At 43.9% G+C, this 23993-nt stretch overlaps 1 protein-coding gene across 7 annotated transcripts in view; it reads right to left on the bottom strand.

The window, feature by feature from the left end:
• Positions 1-23993, bottom strand: part of FMNL2 (formin like 2) — a 187060-nt gene that overhangs the window by 161892 nt on the left and 1175 nt on the right. The gene's annotated exons all lie outside the window — the stretch shown is intronic.

A 23993-nucleotide genomic window follows, 5' to 3' on the forward strand; every position in this document is an offset into this window, starting at 1 on the left:
GTAAAAATTTGTAAAATTAAAAATTTGATAATTTTTTTTTAAGCATCAATGGAAATTCTGAGGCAAACAGAATTTCCCTTTGCATGGACAGCCCTACACATTTATGGCCATTTAACAAAGACACCCAATGCCCAGCCAATGAGGGTCTTCTGGTTCCTCCCGCTACAGAATCAAGAAAAGAAGTTCCCTTGGGTTCCTGGACTTCACTATATGTGAGGAGCAGATGTCCAACTTGGCATGCCAGTCCTGCTTCTTCTATCCCAGCTACCAAGTACTGCTTGAACCAGCGGCACAAGCTAGTTCTGTAACTCCAGAGTATGTTCTTCCATCACTATTCCATGAGTAATGTGCCTCTATGAGTGCCCTGTTCCCTCTGGCACCATTGTCACATTCTTACAAAACATAAGCTATGACATTTCCATCCTTTTTTCCCCTTGACCTCACTATTACGGAGGCATGAGTATAAATGCCTGGTTAAGGTTGCAGTGAAGGATGTAACACGCAGATCTCAGCTCCGAACTGTGAAACAGAATATAAAATAAAAATGTAGGCCAATGTGCTCAAGGAAAGAAGAAAAAAAGCAGGGATTCCTTCACATACCCTGTTCCAATCGGAACTGTATTTACAACTAAATAAAATTGGTATTTATGAGAGCTGTGCCAGACTTATGCTAATCATTAAAGCAAAGAAGCATGTAGAGCAAGGAAGTCAAGTCATGCAGATTTATTGTCCTTGTGAAATCAAAGATACCTGCTAAGCCGAAGCCAAAATGAAGGGTCACTTTGTTCAGGGTTCTTTGAACTAAAGCTGAAATGCCGTAGATCTACTGTGAAGCAAGAGCAGACCTGGACAGGTAGCAATGAGTGTTGTGGGCTCTCTGGCTGCCAGCGGCAGAGCTGCCATGATTTCACAGGACTAGGCAAGTCTGAGTTAGGCAGCTGAGCACTGAAGGGGAGTTAGGACGTTAGCATTTGAATTATAACCTCAATGAGCAACTGCTATGAAATTAACTCCTAAAGATACTGCCTATATGCTTTTGGTTTGCAAGCAACCTCTCTCCTGCATGCAAACAAATGAGCTAAGGAGTTGGAAGCCTTTTTAGTGACAGGTGATCGCTCCCTGTTGGACCAATGAATTTAGGGCATATGGGGACAGACAGCCCAACTACTTCATCTGGAAACGTTCTGTGCACTCCAAGAGCATCCACTGGGCTCTGCTGATTTTTTTATTTAAAAATATTTATTATAGAATACAGCTCTGCTGATTTTAATGTGGCAGGAAGACTGCAACAGTAAGGTTGGGGTGTGTGGGATGGCTCCAGGGGACACATAATGTTGGATTCTACTTAGGATCATTCATGGTCAGAAAAGAAGATAGAGGGAGTGGGGAGAACCAAGGATAAATTCAATAGGCGTTTATCAAGGCCATAATCCACAAATGAAGAACCTGTGGCCCATCAAACACTGCTGGACTACAACTCCCATCAGCCCTAACCAGCAAGGCCAATGGCCAGGGATGATGGGAGTTGTAGTTCAACAATATCTGGAGACCACCATATTCCCCATCCCTGCCATAAACCCTTTTATCCTTTCAGATTTTTGCCAGGGTATCCAGTATAGCTGAAGACCAAGGGATACAGTAAGGTAAAACAGCACACTTGCCTTTTGGTGTGAAATTACTCTTCTACTTTATTCATATGCACTGTAACAGTGATTTCACTTTAAAAACAAAAACACCCCATAAAAATAATCTCAACTATTATAAACTATTTCACACTTAAAATAGTTCTCCAGCTTGGAAAAGCTAAAGAGGCTGTTTCACTTAGCCACAGATATACTGCGCCAATGATTTTTATCCTCTAAACTTTTCACAATGAAGTAAGCATCCCCAACTACATTCTCATCATGGCAGGCTGAGAATTCACAAGTTAAAAGAACTGTTTTCTCACCATCCAGAAACTGTGAAACACCATTTAAAAATAAATATGCTGGCATTTCTCTCCCAAGTGTTGATAAAAGTTTCTCTCCTTCCCCACTTCAGGGCTTCATTCTGTGTGATATCATTAACACGGGAGCTCTACGTCAAGATACTTTTTTTACACAGGATAAAAGTCAGCCTTGGCGTAGCTGAAGGACATTGGCTGAGATCTTGAGAGCCAATTAAACTTAGTGCTCTTTAATGCTTTAGCGCTGCAGCAGCTTCTAGTGCCAAATAAATAAATAAATTATTTATACCCCACCTACTCTGGGCAGCTTCCAGCAAAATATTAAAAATACAATAAAACATCATACATTAACAACTTCCCTAAACAGGGCTGCCTTCAGATGTCTTCTAAAAGTCAGATAGTTGCCTATTTCCTTGACATCTGATAGGAGGGCATTCCACAGGAAAGACGCCACAACTGAGAAAGCCCTCTGCCTGGTTCCCTGTAACTTCGCTTCTCACAGTGAGGGAAATGCCAGAAGGCCCTCGGGGCTGGACCTCAGTGTCCGGGCTGAACGATGGGGGTGGAGATGCTTCTTCAGGTATATTGGGCCGAGGCCGTTTAGGGCTTTAAAGGTCAGCACCAACACTTTGAATTGTGCTCAGAAATGTACTGGGAACCAATGTAGGTCTTTGAAGACCGGCGTTATGTGGAAGCATTCTCAGTGTGGCAAGTACTCGCTTTGAAGCAAAACCTGAATGAAAAAGAAATCAAAAGCATGCATAGAAATGAGGCATATGTGCTCCAGATGAATATGAGCAATCCCTGCTAGAAACAACACACAGAACATCAATAATGCTGGATGTATGAAGCCATGTTATATCAGAACATTCATCTACCTAGCCCAATGTTGTCTCCTCTGCCTTGCACCAGCTCTTCAAAGTGTATCTAAATAGATCTGTTAGGTGGGGATGATAGGGCATTTAGCACATGTACTCTATGACTCAGCTATGAGCCTTTGCTTAGGGCAAGGTTACGAACGGTTGGTGGATAGTTGTGGTGGGAAGGCGCTACTTGATCACACTAGGATGTAAGAGTCCAAAGAGACTCTAAAAAAGAATGAAGGGGATTTAGTAAAAGGTTAACTAGGTGACCATATGATGTTTGGATAAGGAATAGCAGAAGACATCTCAAAATGAGAGGTTTAGGCAGGACAGGATGGGAAAGAAGAAGAGGGGTGGGGGGACAGTGGTAACTATTTTATATTTTCTTGTCTAAATTTGGTTTCCAGGAGAAGGATGCCGCACATGCACAAACACTGAAATTTACCGTAACCTACTCATTTCACATGGTAACTATATACAAAGATAACTTCCTGCTCAGGTTTGCATTTTTTAAAAAATAAAAAAGTTATATAGGTATTCCTGCTCAAACAGATCTGTCTAGGTCAAATCCTTCCTAAGAGGCATGGCACTATCATTATATAAGAAAAATAATTTGGAGGTCGTTTTTTAAGGGTGAGGTTTGAATTATATTTTGTAGGGCAAAGGAGTCTGTAAACAGAGAAGCGTGAAATGCACAAATTAAATAATAAACTTATAAGTCATAGGCATATAATTGAGTTGCCTGTACTCAAAACCACAGCCCCTTTATAATAGGTCCAGGCATATTAACCCCTCAGTGTTAAACTGCTACACTTGTCCTAACAAACACAGTCTTAACCGGCTCGCTTTGTGATGCTATACTAGAAAAAAGCAGCCGGGATCTTGCACTGCTCCATACCTGTTAGTTCAGCTTAGCTTCTTGGCCCTTGGGCCGCAATTCTTCCAGTTGCCACACCATGTGGTTTAATGGCTGGAGCACCTTCCCCAAGCTGGTAGTCTCCAGATGTTGGATTACATCTTCCACCAACTCCCAGCCAGCAAGACCAATGGTCAGAGCCTATGGGAATTGTACTCTAAGACACCTGGAGAGCACTAGATTGTGGGAGGCTGGGGCTAGAGTGCTTAGCTTGAATGTGAGAAATCAAAGTTCAACTCTCCACTCAGCCTATAGAGTTAATAAGTAGCCTTTGGCAAGAGGTAAAGGTACCATTAGGTCCAGTCGTGACCGACTCTGGGTTGCAACGCTCGTCTCACTTTACTGGCCGAGGGAGCTGGCATACGGCTTCCGGGTCATGTGGCCAGCATGACGAAGCCACTTCTGGTGAACCAGAGCAGCGCAGGGAAAGGCCGTTTACCTTCCCGCCAGAGCGGTACCTATTTATCTACTTGCACTTTGACGTGCTTTCAAACTGCTAGGTTGGCAGGAGCTGGGACCAAACAATGGGAGCTCACCCCGTCATGGGGATTTGAACCGCCAACCTTTTGATCGGCAAGTCCTAGGCTCTGTGGTTTAAACCCACAGCACCACACGCGTCCCCTAACCACCTGCGTCGGCAAGAGGTATCTGCCAGCAAAATCCATCTCAAAGAGTTGCTGTGTAAGCTGTTCTTTAATTCCTTAATGAGGTGGCAGGATGCAAGCGTGCACCCAGATGAATGCGTACAGAATGTTGTTCTGAAAAATGTGAAGCAGTTTATGTGAAGAGCAGTTCTTCAGATGCTGCAGAGTCAAGCCAAAGTGTTGCTGTTATTTAGGAGACAGAGCTAACCTGGGCCAGTTTTTTAACACATGAAAGAGGGATTTGTCAGCTGCACCTGCATATCCAAGGAAGCACAATATCTTAAGCAACAAATACACCCTAGCACCAGAAAGCCATCTGGAAAAAATTCCGCCTTTCTTTTCGCTTGTTTCTCCAAAGTAAGATTATTGTACACCTCACATGCCCTCAGACAAACCATCTGCCAAAAGATCAACCAAAGGAACAAGGGAGAAGATAAAAGGAAACTGTGAATTACTTGCAAATGTTAAAAGAGTGTGAAAGAGAGAGAAAATATCCCTTGCAACACAAGAGCCCAGCACTGGTGAGGTCTACTAAAAACAAAACAACAGCAACAAACAAAACACACAAAAGCCATTTTCTTAGGTCACTCTGTCTGAAATGGCAGATGGCTATGTGAAAGCGATAGCATAAAGCAACAAGGTCAGATGCTCTGAGCTGAGCTAAGCGGTTAGCAAAATAAATGTACTCAAGTTCAAGGACTTAATCAGCATGTTGCCTCTAAAGGAAGGACCTTACTCCTTACATGTCCCCCCTCCCCAACATCTCGTTTCCAAAACAGTAAACAGCTGATCTTTTCCAGCCCATCAAACCTTTAAAACAAAAGTCTCTGGAGACACACCAGCCTTCATGTGGAACAGCCACCCACCCACACAACAGATAGCAAAAGCAGGCAACAACCCGTTTAGAAAGAGTGAGGGTAAAGGGTAACAAAGGAATGTTTCGCAATTGCTTTTGAGATGGGTTTTTAATACGCATTGGCCAGGAATATTCTTTAATGCAGGTGCTGGATCTTTCTTTCTTTTTTCACCTTCATCCCCATTTGAACAACACAGAATTATACTTACCGGTAGCGCATTCCCATTTTAAAATCTGCTGTGTGTGTGTGTGTGTGTGTGTGAACAAGCCCCTAGATGAACAGCAAAGTAGCACAGAGGGATCTGAATTTGATTATTTCTCAACCACCACTAAAAGTACAGCCATTCCATTCCAAGAATGGAATGGCATAAATTTCAAGGAGAAAAGAGAAATGGACGCATGGAACGCAAGGGGGTTGGCCGCCTAACGGCTCATGATTCCCTTTCTTCTCTAGCTCCTCCGCCTCTTCTTTCTGATAACGCTGAAACACCAATCTTCCATTGTAAGTGAGGTTTCTAATAAACATTTGTAAAGGCAGGCCTCCTTCATAAAGGGGGGGAAAATGGGCACATGGTGTATAACTGCAGGTTCTCTTTCAATCCCATTTGCAAAACATGAATATTTCAAACTGCCTCCGCTAAAGGTCACCTTTATATTAGCATTCAAAATTAGATGTATGGATCTTGTCAGTCCTTAATTACCTCCCCCCATGTTATGATTGTGGATTTGTTACCGCGCTCCACGCTGCAGCAGAACTTGCAGGATGATTAACTTCCGTATCATTAATCTATGAAAATCTACATTGCTTGTCTTAACATGAAGGAAAGAGAGAGGAAGCCATCCGGGATGTGCTGTTCGGCACACTCACCCAAATATGCAGCGCTAGCAAAAGCTTGGCGTTTGGGTGCAGGGAGAACATGAGGGGACCCCATTGGCAGTGCCCTTGTCAAGAACCACATTGGAAACAGGGAAAAGCATTCTCCATCCTGCTTGTATCGGACCATGTGAACTGCTGCACATAGTCCCTGACTTAAAACACACACAAAACAAAAGCAGTTTGAACTTCATTTATGGCCAGAGTCCACACTTGAGTACTAACAAGGCCCACCCAGATGCTGGCTTGTATGTGACTTTTCTTTCTGGATTCTATGCAGCTAACACACCCAGCACTTAGCTAATGCAACAATTGTGAACTAAGGAGACAGGAAACCTGAATTATAATCATCTGGTATTTGTTAAAAGTTTTTCATACATATATATACAAGCGTGAATTGGCCTATAGTGCTTGAAGATGTCACATCATTCCAGCCACTCCTCACTGCATATCAAAAACAAGCTTGCTCAGCATACATTGCACAGTTCAGAAGCATGAGTGTTGTCCAAAAAAAACCACCCCTTCATGGTTCTTTGTTGGTTCCTCTTTCTTGGGGTACCATGTTCTCCACTTCTGGTTTAGCACCACAACACCGGCAATGGGAGCGGCCAGCTGGTTGCCTGCACAAGCCCTTAGGCAGAACTGCACATGCACTGCAATACTGAACAGCAGCAGAAAACGCTCATAATGTATTCAAAGGTGCGGAAATCCACATACTCCCCCCCCCCCAAAAAAATCATCTTTCATAGTGGTTGTTTTCAAAGTAAGTTTTGGGTCCAAGTGGTTGTGAAAAATATGCCTGAAAGTGTTCAGAAGGCCAGAGGAGTCGCTTGATAAATAGGACATACAGTGGTTGATTGGGGGGTGGGGATGGGAAGAGAGAGAGAGAGAGAGAGAGAGAGAGAGAGAGAGAGAGAACCAGAAGCACAGTTCCTTGCAAAAAATAGAAGATGGGAGATTTATACAAAACATGTAAGGAGAAATGCTTCCTGCAAATTTATTGCATTTGCTAAATTTGCAGAATTCATCTCACTCACCTTCCTTTTCTTTTTCTTTATTTGTTCTGAAATAATTTTCGATGAAGAACAGGAAACACCCCAGAAGAGATATAAAAGTCATCTACTCCAGCTCCTCAAATCCACTCATTTATAAGAACCTCTAGTAGGATTCAGAAAATTGCAAACAATCTCAGGCATTTTCAAATGTGACCTAACCGACTCCAGGTTGGCTATAAGAGCGAAATTTTCTATGGATTTTTCACTTCCCACACCTTTGGGCTCAATCCTTGGGACTCCAAGATCCAGCTTTGCTTTCTACACACAGAAGTCAATACCTTCTTGCCCCAAGGCAAGCTCTCAGGCCTGATGGGGATATGCCATCCTGAGTCTTGTTCCAGCTTTCATACTGTCAGACATCTTTGTTTTCCTCCCCTCCCCTCCTAGTCTCTGGAGAAGAAGGCCCATTACATTCACGCTCCTGTCTCTACATCCCCCACAGAGGCATTTCCTATTCCAAATGAGGTGGAACATTGCCAGTCAGAAGCCATTTGCCCTGCTAAACTGAGTGCCATGGAAACAGCTGCTTTCCCTCCCACCACAAGGTGAGAATAAGGTGGTCCTTTTTTCCCTCTTCAGGGCCCAGGAGGCAATTAGCCTAAATTCAGGCCTCCCTACCTTCCTCTCTCAACACCTGTTCTTTATAAATTCTGTCCTGGGTACTTATAATTTCAGATAGCAGTGACCATCCTACAGAAATAATGAGGAAGATAAATAAATTGCCATGTGATATACAAAACAGAAAAATTAAAGTGCCGTTGCAAGAAGAAGAAGAAGAAGGAGTCTATGTCACAGCAATTCCCAAATGGCCTGAAACATCAACAACATCCCACAGCTAATAACTCGTTTTGCTGCTAACATCTGTGCTGTGCAGCTTTCTTAAACAGAAAAACAACACAAATGCCCGGAGACCCAAAGATTACTTCAAAACAGTCGCTTACGGATTACTAATCAAGTTGAGCAGAATAAATGCCCACTTATTTTCAGTGGGTGATGCTCACTTGTTCATCAAGTAGGGCAGGAGTAGAAGCATGAGGGAAAAAGTGTCATCTACAGATCTGGAGGGAACATTTCTACTGCACATTATGGTCTGCTTAGCTTTCCAGCAGGCAGTATCCTTAAACTGCAGACACCCAATTCTTAGCCAATACAATCCGCATTGGTGCAGTGCAGAGTCAGATTGCCCTATCATGACTCAAAACAACGTTCAAGGGGGGAGAGAGAGATTCTGGTTCTCTTACTCTTCTCCCTTATGCCTGCTCCTTTTAAGACATGCAATAGCCTTCTCTAAGCTGTGTCATCTGTCATAGGGCTAATTCACAACCTGCTAGTCCCCACCCCCATATGTATGTGAGCACACGGCTTTTGGGGAGGGGCTATTTTCACAGCCCAAATAGATAAAGATGACACCTGCTCCTTACTTTCTCCTTCTTTGATGTGATAGACTGCAGTTGCTGGAAACTGCTTACAATGTGGCATAGGCTGTGGATTTTCCATTTTAAAGATATTGTTAAACACCTCACTTTATTTCTGTATATCCACACTCCAAACTAACCTGCATTGTGGTCCTTACCTCTATAAAACCCTTAGGCTAGAATTCAATGTCCCACTAAGATTAATGTTCTCTCAGCTTGCCAGACAGAATGATCCCTCCTCTTCCTTGCATGCCCCCAAGCCAGTGTTAGAAATTAGTCAGGCGCCAGGTGCGTTTTGTTACTGGTGTGGGTCCAATTGCAACTACATGGGGATTTCTGGGCACCAATTGTGGTGACTGTAACCTAGATTTAAGGTGCCATTTGGTAACTAGCTTATATATCTGAGTTTCTAACACTGCCCCCAGCCAATTTCAGGGGGTGAGGAGGAAGGAGATAGGGTAAGGACCCACTGTGCAAGTGGGAAGTCCTTTTTTAGGGTTTCAGCTGATGGGGCTTGAAAGGTGAATCCCTTAGTTCTTCTTAGGCAAACACCAAAAGCAGCATCACTATGATTAGCTAATCAAAAAAGCACATTCCAATGTGTGGCCATGGCCTTTTTTGCATTTAATATTATTAGCACACAGCTCTGTATTAGAAATGGGGAACATTTCTGATTCTGTTCAAAGGTCTGCTTCAGGAAGAACATCCACCTGCTGAACTGTTCAGATCTTAAGCAGCCCTGAGGTATCTTTGCATTGCAGAATTAGTCATTTTTGAATTGCATGTAAAGATTTAAAGGAGCCTGCAACCAAAACATACAGCTAACATAGATTTCCCATATCAATGACATAAATTATCACTACGTCAAGGTTACTTGATTAGGTAAGAAAATGTCATATCCTTGGGATAACTTATGCACTTCCCTCAAACACAGTGAATTGTTACAGTTATCAAAATATATACAGAAAGAAGATTATATCCATCAGGAGCAAAAGACTCTGGTAAACCACTGTCTGATTTCCAGTCTCTGCCTCCTAATGCTGCTCTTTTAACTGCTTATGCTACCCAGAACTTCTATTCTGACCTCATTTGCATGGCACACCTAGCCAAACTGTGGCTTACTGTGAACTCCCCACTATCTGCTGCTGAACTGCTGGAACCTAAGGAGAATCCAGGCCCATGGCTTGGTTCACCCAAACAAACCATGAGTCGTAAGCAAATAACAAATCTTGGTTGTAAACTCATGGTTTGTTTGGAGTGAGACAAATTACAAGCCTGGATTTGGCGAAGACAAACCGTGGCGTACCGCCCAGTAAGTGCCATGTTAGATGGCTGGCTCAGTTGGTGATACACTTAATCTCAAGGTCATGGCACTGAGCCCCATGTTAGCCCAAGACATCCCTGTATTGCAGAGGATTGGACTACCCGGCCTTAGTAGTCCCTTCCCAATTCTACATTTCTATGATTTCACTGCTGAATCCTAATGACTTTACAACACTTCATTCACAAAACATTCACAAGGCAAAAAAAAGAGGAACCTATTTCTATTTCAGGCTTTCCCAAACATGGTCTTCCAGCTGGTTTGGGACTACAATTCCCATCATCCCTCTCCACTGATCCTGCTAGCTAGGGATGATGGGAGTTGTAGTCCGAAAAACAGCTGGAGACCTGAGTTTGGGAAGCCCTACTCTATTTATAATGTAATTCATTCAAAACATAATACTGCTGCATTGCTCCCTTCCCAAACAAAATCTACAGAAGCACCACTGACATGAGGGGGGAAATTGCACAACAGCAGACTGCAGTAAAACAGCCCACTCTAGTTATTGCTGAGATTTTCCCAAAAAAATAAGTAATTTTATCTATCCTGATCGTTAGGTTAATGCACAGCCTGCTATATAAGTAATGCACAGCCTACTGTGTAAATAAGAATCACTATTTTTAGTTTTTATTTTGTACAGCCTTAATTATTTAACTTTAGCTTTGCTTTGTTTTTACCTTAAAATGTCCAACTGTATAATCAGCAACCGTTGCACAGGATCCATTTAGAAAAAGATGTTAAGGGACATGTGGCTAATGAGTATATTTTTAAAAAAAATTCAGTTCAACTGTTAACATGCGCAAGGTGGAAAGCCATGTGTATGCTCTGAACCACAAAACATATTGTCCCAAGCACATCCAGCCCCTATGAGGACAAGTGATGGGAAGTTTAATTCTTTATTGGCAGAGCCTCACTGACAACAGCTCCAAAGATACAAGAGATACAGACACCACTTCTGATAATTAGCTTCTAGGCATCTACCTCCTTCAGAATTATGCTCAGACCTGGACAGGTGGAGCAACAATGTGACCACACCCCTTGCAGCCCACTTAGACCCCTTGTCTGAAACGGAGCGTGCAAACAACCGGCAAGCTAGGAAGAGATAACTGTCTTATGCCATTATCAGACCAGTGGTCCACCTAGCTTAGCATTATCTCTACTAAATGGTATGATGCTAGACCACAGAACATTCCACATTTCCATTCAAGAATGTTGTGCTTAACAGAGGAGACTCAGGAGATCAAGGTTTTCTTCTTGTGCATTTGACACCCTTCTTTGATCTTGAGCTGAATGCCTGCATGTGTGTCCAATACTTCTGCTCCTTCAGATTCACTGGGCATACCCTTACTAAAATGCTTTAAAAGAGCCCTCCTGAAGCTGCTGTTCTCCAGATGTTGCTGGACTCAAACTCCCATCTCAACCAACTAGGCAGCACGGCCAATGGTCAGGGATTATGGGCATTGGGGTTCAACAACATAAGGTGGACACCAGGTTGTGAAAGGCAACTGTGAAAGGATAATCAAAGTGGTGTGGGCACAGCTGATCAGTTCCAATAATTTTATTAACTATGCACACAAGAGAGTTAATTTGGATGACCTGCCAAGGCTTCTCAGTGCTAGGGGAGGCACATGCAAAGAGAAAGAACAATAAAGGATATGTCCCCATTTTTATTGATAAAAATAAATGGGGGGGAGAAGATTTCATTTCACACACTCCCCAATGCCATTTTATACTCAGGACACAGGCTAGTTCCTACCACCATCGCATCTCAAAGTACCCAAGATTTAGTTACAAATGTGTTGTCGGTAACGAACAATTATCCCCAGCACTAGGCAATTCACACTAAAGAGAGAGCCTGTGGGCACTTATTGACTGGCTTCATTGTGTAAATGACCATAAATCCAACCCAAACAGCATTATTAACTTTTAACATCAATTTGTGGTGGGTTTGCAGCCTAAGTGGAGATTCTCCTACAAATTGGAAGCAATTTTCTTGACTGTGCCTCCCCCATTACCACTTGAAAGCACCTCCACTGGTGTAAAGTTTGCACTGTGCAGTGCTGGCTGATGGAAGCAGAAAGCCAGTGTCAAGGGAGAAAGTGCAAATAGTTCAGGGATTAGGAATACCTCCTTCAGCATGCTTGGGCAAAAACAACAACAAGGAATGGGGAGTGGGGGAGAGAAGAAAGACTCATCTACTACAGAGAACTCCATCCTACTTTATATTAGCTGCAAAGGTAGGTCAAAAAGTGTCACCGATAGAACAAGGAGGAGAAAAACTGGAAACATATGTATTATCCTGACAGTAATGAAAAATCAAATGCAATTCAATTTAATCACATGACATGGTGCATCCTCTGTTGCCTTGATTTGAAGCAAGCACCAAAGGACCTCTTCCCAATGTAGAAATGAGAGCGGACAGCAATTCACCTTATTTGCAGGTCTTTGGGACAAAGGCAGCCTCCATCCCACTGTAGTCAATATGGTCTGGTTGCAATGCATCTCTGTCCCCCATCACTTAGCTGCTATGGGCTGGAACCTGGGGCCACCATGCATGCTCTGCTATGGACCTATTAACCTCTACCTAGCTGTTGCAATAAGAAGCACAGACCAGCTGCTAAACTTGCATATAGCTCCCTCTACAATACAGTCTCACCCCCCCAAAAAAATCCTACTTGCAAACAGTGATCATTAAAACATTTGGATGGGTTAGCAAACTGCATACGTAAACCACTTTTTTAAAAAGGTGAGGGAGGGGGAGAAACAGCGATGAACATTTGTGCCTACAGTAATAAGGAAACTCAATCCGCCCCAGCAGTTTTTGTTATTGAATGGTAACAGATTGTAGCCACTAACAGAACTGGAGGAGTGAGAAAATTCTGAAGGAAAAAACAAAAACAAAGATGGTTGAGGCCAAGCCTGATTTTACTATGAAGTGTGCAGCTTCGCCTCCTAATTTCCTTTAATGTCCGCTGGATATCAGCTCTTCCAAAAGAAAAAAAGGAAATTCACCCTCACCCACACAACGCTACCAAAGAAGGCACCCGCACACCGCAACTGTAGCCAGAGCAGGAATGGCCTTTTTCAGAGAGGTTACAGCTGAGAAGGGAAAATATAAACTTCCCCACCCTGTGTATTGTGAACCCTTCCAAAAAGAAAGAAAGAAATCAGATTCCCCCACCTCCCTGGGCACCCTTTAGAAGTTCCAGTGGTGTCCAAACTTTTTCCCAAAGAGGGCCAGAAGTGAAGGGCCGTGGAGGCCAACCAAAGTTGTAGAGCTTTTTTTAGGAGTTTACCCCAGGAAATAAACTGCCACAGGGGCTGGATTAAACCAACCGGCGGGCCGGATTAGGCCCCCAAAACGGACTTTGGACATGCCTGAAAGGAAGTCAGGAAGCACATCTGCATGCTATGCAGTTAGGATAATGTGTAGGTTGGCACCTCAGCAGGATGAGGAATTCCATGGAGAAACCTGAGAATTATGCCATTTATTTTAGAATCAGATATGTTCCTAGTCCTCATGGACGGAAAATCTGGGTGGCTGTGTTTATTTATTTATGTATTTATTAATCAATTTATATCCTCCTCCTAAAGGAGGACGAAGGATACAGAAACAACCGTCTTTGAAGATTCACTAGACTAGAGCTAAACACAACCCACAATATTTTTCTCAACTTCTTGACCTAAAACGTAACACACAGAGTGGATTCAACCACATACTTCATTTTTAAAAAATTAAACGTGCATTTATTTCTTTATTACCTTTATCTACCACCTTTCTGCCAAGCTGCCCAAGGTAGCTTACAGTTTCAAAGCACTACAATAAATTATAAAACATGCAAAGTCATAAAGTTTAAAAGGTTATGAATTAACCACATGGCTTCTCAAAGGATGTAGAGCCTTCAAAGTATAGTAAAACAATTTAAGTAGTGTTAAATATTAACAGCGTTGATGCAGAATGGCATTATGTTCATTTGAAAAAAAACCCAGCTTGTACATTTTGCTGTTCTTGAAGTATAATATTTATTTCAGGGTACTAATTCAGGATTTCACATGATTGGGGGGAAGGATGCACAAATAGCTTTCAATGGTTACAAGTTAAATAAGTGCGTATCAACAAATACAAATTAAAAAATAATTCCAGCGTGTTTTTAATTTCAGTGTGTGACATGGATTGTTACTTATATTTGGAGCAGAGATACTTCAGCGAGTCTGCTCTGAATATCACCTGATGTGCGAGAACTACCTGCAAGGCTTTGCCCAATAGGACACAGTATTTTGCAGGAAATTGCTTTAGCTTCTAAAGTCCTACAATGTAAAGTCAAACTTTACATCAAAATGGAAGGTGCAGAATAATACGTCAATTAAAAATAACTAAATAAAGAACAGGAGGGCTTCCAATTTGATTGGAATCACAGGAGAACGAAAGGTCTGTTTCATCCTTTCCCTTCCGACCACCAGGAACATATATATACCCCAGTTATAATTCTACCTATTAATGAAATATGTCTTTCCCACGCTTAGGCCCTTGTGGTTCAGCCTGAGCTGCAGTATCTGAATGAAATAACTGGTCCTCAAAATCAGAAGGCTGTAGTTTTATTCCAGGGTTCTGCCAAAACACATACATTCCAAAAGAAATGATTCTGTGACGTATGGATTAATCTTTCCTAGCATTGGCATCATAAAGTCATCCTTTGCATCGGGGTCTTTTTATAAGAAAATCCAGCGTATTACTTTCTTCTAGGCTACTGCGAGCTTACTGAAGGCAGAAGCAAATGACACATGCAGCTTGACAGAATGGGTTCATACCTTCATCAGTAAAGTCCCAATAAATTAAGCCAATTATCTGGTATGGAAATATGCTACCAAAATATTCATATACACACACACAACATCTTATGTATTTGAACATTATTTCGGTGCTTCATGCATATATTACCAAGTCATTTACAGCTGTGGTCCACAAGCAAACACAAAGTTCTGCAGTTTTTATTTCAGGTGCTGTAAAAATCAGAAATAGACCATCTGGTGCCTTCTGGATGTTTGATGATAGAATCATAGAACTGTAAGAGTTGGAAGGATGTCTCCTGAGGATCATCTAGCCCTGCAATGCAAGAATATGCAGCTGCCTCACACGGGGTTTGAACCTGCAACCTTGGCATTATCAGCACCACACTCTAACCAAGTGAGCTATGCAGGTTGTTGAACTATGGCTCTTATCAAGCATGGCCTATGAGTCAGGGATGATGGAAACTGGAGTCCCAACAATGGGGGCAGGGGGAAACACCACATTGGTTATCCCTACAAATGTCCATGAGAATTAGGGTAAGAAGCTTATTGATGCAAGGTTTAGAACACTGCCTAGAGAAATTAGGACTGTTTCATTTTCCTAAAATAAATTAGAAAATACTGTTGGAAGCCAAAAGGCTGTGTGTGTGTTGTTTGCTTTGGATCTCCTTAGCATGAGGGGCTCACCTCAATGGATGGAACTGATATGACTTGTGGATTCATAAGACCATTGCTGGCAAGGCCAGGTCCCATAAGCTAGCAAGGCTGCAGATAACCAAGAAGCAGAGGTGCTGAGCCAAGCTGGGGTTTGTAGGGCAGGCAGGAGGCCAAGTCCAACAACACTGTTCTTGTAAATTGGGGTGGGGGACCTGTAACACTCTGGGTGTCACTGGGGTACAACTCCCATTACCCCTGACTATTGGCGATACTGCCTGGGGCTGGTGGGGATGTAAGTCCAACAGCTTCCCCCCACCCCCATCCTGCTCTAGAGGAAGGACAGTCCAGGAACAGGTCAGGAAACAAACCAGGTGGCACATATGGCCTTAATGGATAGCTCAGTTGGTAGAGCATGAGGCTTTAAGGCTTTGGGGTTTAAGCCCCACACTGGGCGATAGATTCCTGCATGGCAGGGAGTTGAACAAGATGACCCCCCTTTCAACTCTACAATTCTATGGTCTGTTGTAACAGTGCTCTCCTGCTTCCTGACGCTACTGTGGCAAGGCTATGGAACACCAGCAGATGCAGTTGATGGCTTGCAATTCTGGTAGGTTGGCAATTGCAAGCGGTAGTCCAGCATCAGCACCTGGGACAGCACACTGTGGGAGCTGGGAAGCAAGACTTAGTCTTAGGCCAGCCTTTCTCAACCTGTGGGTTCCCAGATGTTGTTGAGCTCAGGGATGATGGGAGTTGTAGTCCAACAACATCTGGGGACCCACAGGTTGAGAACTGCTGTCTTAGGCCTCCCAAATTGGGCTTAGATCAAGTTGCCTGGGTTATCACTTCTTTCCTAGCCTGAATCCTACTGAGAACGTGTGGGAAGGTGCAGGTTTTGCACCCAACTCCCTGGAGTAAAACAGTCCCTCTTCCTAACACACCTAACACACCACATCAACAACCACCATGATGGTGTAAACTGTTGGAAAGGAGGCAATGGAGCAGCCTACAAGCAAACAGGGGGCTGCCTTGTGGCTCCCCTGAACATGTTGCCCAGACGGAAAGAGAGCAGAAGATGAAATAGGTAAAAAAATACCCATAGGCCAATATGGGAGAGGCTGTGGATCCCACTTTCCTTTTCAACCATCAGCTAACTTGTTTCCTGCTGCTCCTTTCTGAAGCTAAGCACAACATATTACCATCCTAGTTGGGGTTTTGTCTTTTTTTGGTAAGTGGTGGACACACACATCATAAACTACAAAATAACAATAAAAACGTGCTGTTCTACATCCTCTTAAACCACACACAGAGTAAATCATTTGCACACAGCTAAAGGGTAAAGGGATGTTTCGTGTTAGAATGACCACAAAAACATGAGCCAATGATCAAATCATGTCAGCGGCAGCTCATCAGGAAGCAATCCCTTCTGCAGCCTCCGCCATGGCAGCTCTGCTTCTGACCATGTGTCCTCCATAAACATGAAATGCTATCAAAGACTCAGAAAAAAGACCATCCTGCTGGAAGCACTGCGGCTTCACTCTTTCCTCCTTTGGGGAAGGGCTCATGCCTCATTGGAAGGGGATGATGCTTCGCACTCAAAAAGTCCCATCCTCAATCCATGTCATCTCCAAGTATGGCTGGGAGAGACCCTTGCTTGAAAAAGCCTACAGAGCAATGGTCTGACTCAATACAAGATGGCTACAAGGTTTATCGTTTGGGGACCGAGACATAACTTTATTTGTGCACACACACCAGAGAGAGTGAGGGCTAATTCAGACATTCCTTTTCCCCCAACTCTCAGCTTGAAAATGTAAACAGGGGATGGAGGATACACAGTACATGAAACCCAGAATGTCCTATGATGCTTGGGGATTCTGGCTGCACATATGATTAAGAATTGCCCATGTGCAATTTGCAGTATTACGCATGGAAGGGCATGCAGCCAGACCTTTGACAGCATGCATGAACTGGGTGTTTCCACACACACACCATAACTATGCCTGCTTCATAGTTTTAACACTCAAGTATGGAAAACTGGAAGTCTAAGCAGTCCTTAGTTAAAACATTTTATACTAAAATCAATGTGGCTCACATGCTTAACAGCGTTCTTCAATGTATCGCTGATTGTGCCTAATGTCTCAGAAAGGAAGGCGAAATTGTTACCCTCCAACCTGTATGGTTGGTAGGCATTACTTAACTTTATGGGTTGAATGTAACACATGCCTGATGCAGAGCCACCACTTTTCGTATATTTATTTCTGACGCACAGGACATGTTGTAATCTATGAGGACAAACCACACTGTTAAGTGTACAGACCTCACCGATTTCAATGAGATAAAGTCTGGCCAAGACTTTGCTCAACCCAGATGCAGACTAAACATATCTCATTGCACATTCCTTAGGTGTATCAGCCCTATTCAGGCATCCAGGATCTCAAAACCTAAAACTTCATTTGGGATGAACACATGTGAGATTAAAGTGGTGAGCAGAGAAGAACGAAAGACAGAACTCTGCCCCCAACATCCCAGCATGCAGGGGTGGCTGCTGCCCATTGCGACTGGTAGGGAGGATGGCAGGGAGACCAACAGGAAGTGAAGCCAAAGTCAATGACAGGCAAAGCCACCTAATACTAGTTTCATCCCCATGCTTCTCCTCCCTGCAGAGTTCTATAAGGGCAACACTGAGTCTTAGGAAGGGGATGCTGGCATGCAGTGTCACTCCCTGGATTTGTTGTTAGTCTAGAAGACGGGCAGAGGGGCTGGTTGAGAGGGTAACGGTAAAGGGACCCCTGACCATTAGGTCCAGTCGTGACCGACTCTGGGGTTGTGGCGCTCATCTCGCTTTATTGGCCGAGGGAGCCGGCGTACAGCTTCCGGGTCATGTGGCCAGCATGACTAAGCCGCTTCTGGCAAACCAGAGCAGTGCACAGAAACGCCATTTACCTTCCCGCTGAAGCGGTACCTATTTATCTACTTGCACTTTGATGTGCTTTCGAACTGCTAGGTTGGCAGGAGCAGGGACCGAGCAACAGGGGCTCACTCCGTCTCAGGGATTTGAACCGCTGACCTTCTGATCGGCAAGTCCTAGGCTCTGTGGTTTAACCCACAGCGCCACCTGCGTCCCTGCTGGTTGAGGGGAGACCTAGGTTAATGGGGCAGTGCCCCATTTGCCCTAACAGACCAGCATGTACAGCCTCCTTTCCTGCACCCAGTTGGGGAGAACGTGCCTAGACGCATCCCCATTCTGCTTAAGAATTCTGCTTAACCCCCATTCTCTACCTTCAGACCATCTCTCTCAACATGCAAGGATCATAAGAGGACCTGACGCAAAAGTGACACTGGGAAGTGGGCTCACATGTGTGCCCCTCCCCACCACATGTCTACATGCATTTGTCCAGATGCATGAACAGGTCTGCTGTATTCAGCAATTAATTTCTAAAATGATATGTCAGGTTTTGAGGCTCACACATGCCTGGAAGGCACACTCTCTGAAATAGAAGCTCTCGTTCTAGATGCCTGGAGCTAACTGAGGACATTTGGTGGTGGTGAAATACCACTCTGCAGATTCTCTTCTTGATATGACTTTCCATGATCTAGGGGTGAAGACATGTTCCAGAGCTAAGCCCCTCATGAAATCTGGCTGAAATGAAGTCCCACATGCACTCCTTGGTTTAATAGCCACTCTTGAGGGTGGCAATACACAGGTGCCCAATATCAAAACATATTAAAAAGAAGTCTTAATATGGCTAAGAGGATAAAATAACCAGATCAAAAGAGCTCATCAAAGTAAAACTAGTGTACAAAAGCTAGCCAAATTAAACATTTGGAATTTGACAATAAAAATAACTCAATAATTTAAAAGAACAAAACAAAAAGAACAGAACAGAACTAGGATAGACCTCAGCTACCAATTTGCACCCATTTGTCAAATGAAATAAAGATTTTGGAGCAGTTGGCATCTTCCACTGGCTGCTTAGAAATTCTGTAACGATAAAAAGAAGAAAGCAGGATTGTGCTGCTGCTACTTTCTGGCTTCAAACACATCTTAAATGAGCCAGAAACAAAGAGGCATTCTGCAGGCGTCATTAACAGGGGAATATGCAGGCAACATCTCTTGGAAAAGGGTGCATTAATGCTCACTCCGAGATACAAATATGGAAAGCGAAAGATCAACGCAAGTTGAATTGGTGAATCTGGGGTAGTACTATCATTGGCTTTCACTTTAGGTCCTCCAGCCTTTCTTGCCAACACAACCAGAGCTTTGACATTTCAATCATAACACGAATGAATTAAGCTGCTGGATGGCTTCATGGTTATTCAACATTCTAAAGCTCACCCACAAAGCTGACATTGTCTAAGGAGAGTTCTGCTGGGAAAATCCAGATCAACCCAACCATTTTAGCAAGGGAATGCACTTCTTAATTCATGTTAACAGGCCAACCAACAAGCTGGCAGCAGTGGCATTTGACTTTCACATTGAACTTCTGTCCTATCCCCACCACCCCAGTTCCTATGAATCTATTTCCTTGGGATGCAACACATGTAAATGCTGTACTGGTTTGTCTGTATTGGTTTGTCGATGTCCACATGGAGCAGGAGTTGCACAGGACAAGCAGAAGCCCTCAGATCAAGAGGTGGGCTAGAGTCCTTGTGCTGGCTCAAACCAAAGGCCAGAATCCTGTTCACACAGTGGCCAATCACACAGACTGATTACACAATGCTTCTATTCAATAACAAGACCTATCTCTAGATATATGCACCGTGCGAAACCAATGTGTCCCAAGACACAAACAGGGAGGTCTCTTGCACAGGACAGCAATGCTATGGAATGTGTGCGCATAGATCAGTTCCTACTGCCGATCATCACTTGCACAGATTCTGTAGCATCACCTTGCTGGAGATGCCCCAGGTAGAATGAAGAAGGGTTATCTGTTATCAGTAAGGCGGTTGCGAGAGGTGTGGGTTAGAGAAATGAATCTGGGGCAAGGAAGCTGATAAACTGTTTTGGTGTATCAGTGCTTCCACAAGCAGGCTTATTCGTGTGATGATCTGAGCGAGTCTAATCAGAAATAATCAAAACAGGTATCAGCTTTAATTGGAGAATCCACTGCCCTCCTCCATTAATTTCATCACAGAAAAGACAGTTGTATTATTTCAGCACCGCATTCACTACTGATTTTATTATATTGTGATTAATTTCTGCACTCACCATAAACATGCATTCTTGCCGACCTCTATGTGTGTGTTTGCACCATGATGTGTGAACACTATTGTGGAATTTATTCAGCCATAAGTAGCTTCATCTCCTATTGTTCAAAACAACAGGGGCCCTACCACTAACTCCCTGGAGTTTTCTCTTTGAAAACATCTCTACCTACATTCAACCAAAACAGGTGCAATTCCAGTGTAGGGGTCAGCTCCCCTTGCACTTAAATCAGCCCCAGATATCCAAAGTCAAACTGCTTTTTTTTTAAGTCCTCAGTATTTCCAAAAGTGGAAAATGGATACAATATACTTCTCCCCACACCCTCCTCCAGTCCTCCTTCTGCTGTGCTACATAGTGCTGGAGGGCTGGGCATTTTGTAACTATATAGCAAGAGGGAGAATGCAGTTCTACAAGCAGGAAACGGAGAAATGTGTCCTTTTCCCTTTCCTTGCATAGGTGGAGGCAGTGTGCCTCTGAACACTAGTTGCCTGAGAACACAAGTGTGGAGAGTGCTCTTGCACTTAACTCCTGCTTGTGGGCTTCCCACAGGCGTCTAGATGGCCACTGTGAGAACAGGATACTAGACTAGATTGCCTGTTTGGCCCCACCTGCCTTTAAAGAAGCTACACACCACTTTAAACAGCCACTGCTTCTCCCAAAGAATCCTGCGAAATGTTGTTTAGAAGTTGTCGAAAGACGACTATTCATCTCACAGAGCTACATCTCCCAGAGTTCCCTGGAAAGAGGATCATGAAACCATTCTAGGAACTGTAACTCTCCGGGGAAAATAGGGGCGACCTAACAACTCTCAGCACCCTTAAACTACAGTTCCCAGATTGAGGGGGGCCATGGCTGTTTAAAGCGGTATCATAGTGCTTTAAATGGAGTGAATGTGGCCCACAACTGACACTGCAAATTTGCCCAGGTCTTTCCTTAAGACCCTTTCGGTCTAGGCTTAACAACAACAACAACTTATTATTTGTACCCCGCCCATCTGGCTGGGTCTCCCCAGCCACTCTGGGCAGCTTCCAACAAAGATTAAAAATACATTAAAATGTCACACATTAAAAACTTCCCTAAAGAGGGCTGCTGTCAGATGTCTTCAACTCTCAGCAGCATTGCGTACCTCCTGAAAGCTCACAGTTTCTATGTCAGCCAGTTGTGATCATTATTATTATTATTAAATTAGCATTTTTAAAATTTCTAATATTTTATTTATACCTTGGGAGTATGAAAAAGATCAGTTCTGTTTTTGGGTGGCCCTGTTTCACTTCCTAATGATGGACAAGCGCTCAGTCACCCAAGTTCACTATATTAGAAGGAATAATGCTATCGGGATGATCCAGATTTACAAAGGCATGGGTAACATTGATGAGGCAGGCAAAACTACACAGCTGGAGAGATGTGTAAGTGGGAAAGCGTTCTAGATCATTCTATATCACAACGACTTTCTTCAGCACTCAGGAATTAATAAGCGAAGCCACCTCTGCATCAAGGCTTACATGATCTTCTAGTACAGGGTCAGCAACATGCGGCCCATGGGTTGGATCTGGCCCACAAAGACCGTTTTACCAGCCCACGAGCCACCCCCGAACCGAGCTGCCCACTCCGCAAGTCCCCCGCGCACTGTACTAAACTGGCACAGCACGGTGTGGCACGGGGACTCGCCAAGCGGCACCAGAAATCACATCTGTGCACGCTCAGATACCGGAAATTGCTTCTGCACATGCCCAGATGCCAAAAATCACTTCTGCGCAGGCGTAATTTTCAGGGTCTGGGCATGCACATAAGAGCTTTCTGGCACCCCGGACATGCGCAGACACAATTTCTGGCGTCATGCTGCGCCGGTCCAGCCCACAGACGATCTCCATAGCTGGTAAGCCTTGCCAACCCCTGTTCTAGTACAAGAACAGATAGAGGTGGTAGGAAAGTGTGTGTTTTAAAGGGGGAAGATTACTTTTCAAGCAGGTCAAAGCACCTGACATAACTGAAATGATCTCACCACTGCTTCCCCTGAAAAAAATAATTACTTCTCTTGCATGTTTAATTGCCACCTTTTTTAAAAAAAAGTGTTTTATTACTTAAGGTTCCATCTAGCAGGATGCAGTTGCAAAAGTAAGAGTGGTACAAGTACAGACAAAAAGAAAATGTATTCCTGTCTGCTTCCTTTGAGCCACATCATTGCTTCTGGCTGGATGTGAACTCAGATTTCACACACCCAAGTCACTGCTACAGTGGCTGAGTTCCAGCATAAATTATGCCAAAGGTAAAGAAACAAGAATGATGATGATGATGATAGCAAAGCACGTGCTTCCTGAACCCTCTGCAAACTTCCACAGCGCTTGAAAGGAGAAATCCTTACTTCTTTAAAATGTGCAAACTTACTCCCAAAGCAATTTAAGAGAACTTTCAGGGTTACTTCAAGACTATGAGCACTTCCTTCTTTAAATCACTGTATGCACAATCACTTTTGACTGATAGCTGGATTGCTAAATATTCATGGGCATAGCGTGCAGAATTTTAGTTTTGCGAAGTCAAATCCACAGACAGAAACCAGCACTGAAAAGTTGATTGCCTTGCTTCTGTATGAAATACCAAGCTCTGCTTCAGCACTTAAGGGAAGGGACATGATGCTTAGAAACCATTGTGCCAAACACAGGTTTAAAATAATAATAATGTAAAGGTCAGAATTTTGCGCGTTTACCTGGCACCATCAATTCATAATTCTGAGAAAAAGATCACCCTCCAGCTCCTTTACAGTGCATAAAGTGGAATTAAAAGTCCCAAAGCCAGTATGAAGCAAAAGAGAGGAGGGGGGCGCAGCCTCTTCATCTCACGGAAAAGGTTTGCAACTTGCTGTGGAAACTCAGCTGCCGTGAGGCGGCTTCTATTAAACCATTAAGAGAAATAAAAGGCGAAGGATGGGCCAAGACTTAATCGCTCCCAGCGCCCCAAACGACCCATGGGCTTAAGTAAAAGTTGCGACCTTGACGCACGTTTCCTCGCGAATCAAATTAGCCGAAATCAATGGGACTTCACTTCCCACCGAAAGTGCATTTTATCAGATCCGGCTGCAAAAGCCCCCCAGCCACGGGAAACGACATGTTTTCTCCAATTTCACAGCCAAACAAGCAGCCCACAGCAACAAAACGTGCGGGTTTTCCCAACTTTGACCGGGAAAGGACGGCCTTTTCCCCTCTCTTCCCCTCTCCAGGTTTCCCGACTTTTTCTCTCCCTCTCCCCAGCCTCCCCTTGCAAACGAGACGGGGACCTTTCTTCAGGAGCAGAAGCAGCAGCAACTGCGAATGGCCGCCTGCCGCACCGCAATAACTTTCGCTCTCTCCGGGATCACACAGTTTGCAAAAGCAGACCGGGGGTCGCATCTTCCCCTTCACCGGGGAAGGAGCGGGAGGGGGAGGCGGAAGACGACCGCTCGCCGCTTTGAGGAACGGGGAA

This window comes from Podarcis tiliguerta (genome assembly GCF_965153285.1).
Source record: "Podarcis tiliguerta genome assembly, chromosome: 1".
NCBI classification, from domain to species: domain Eukaryota; kingdom Metazoa; phylum Chordata; class Lepidosauria; order Squamata; family Lacertidae; genus Podarcis; species Podarcis tiliguerta.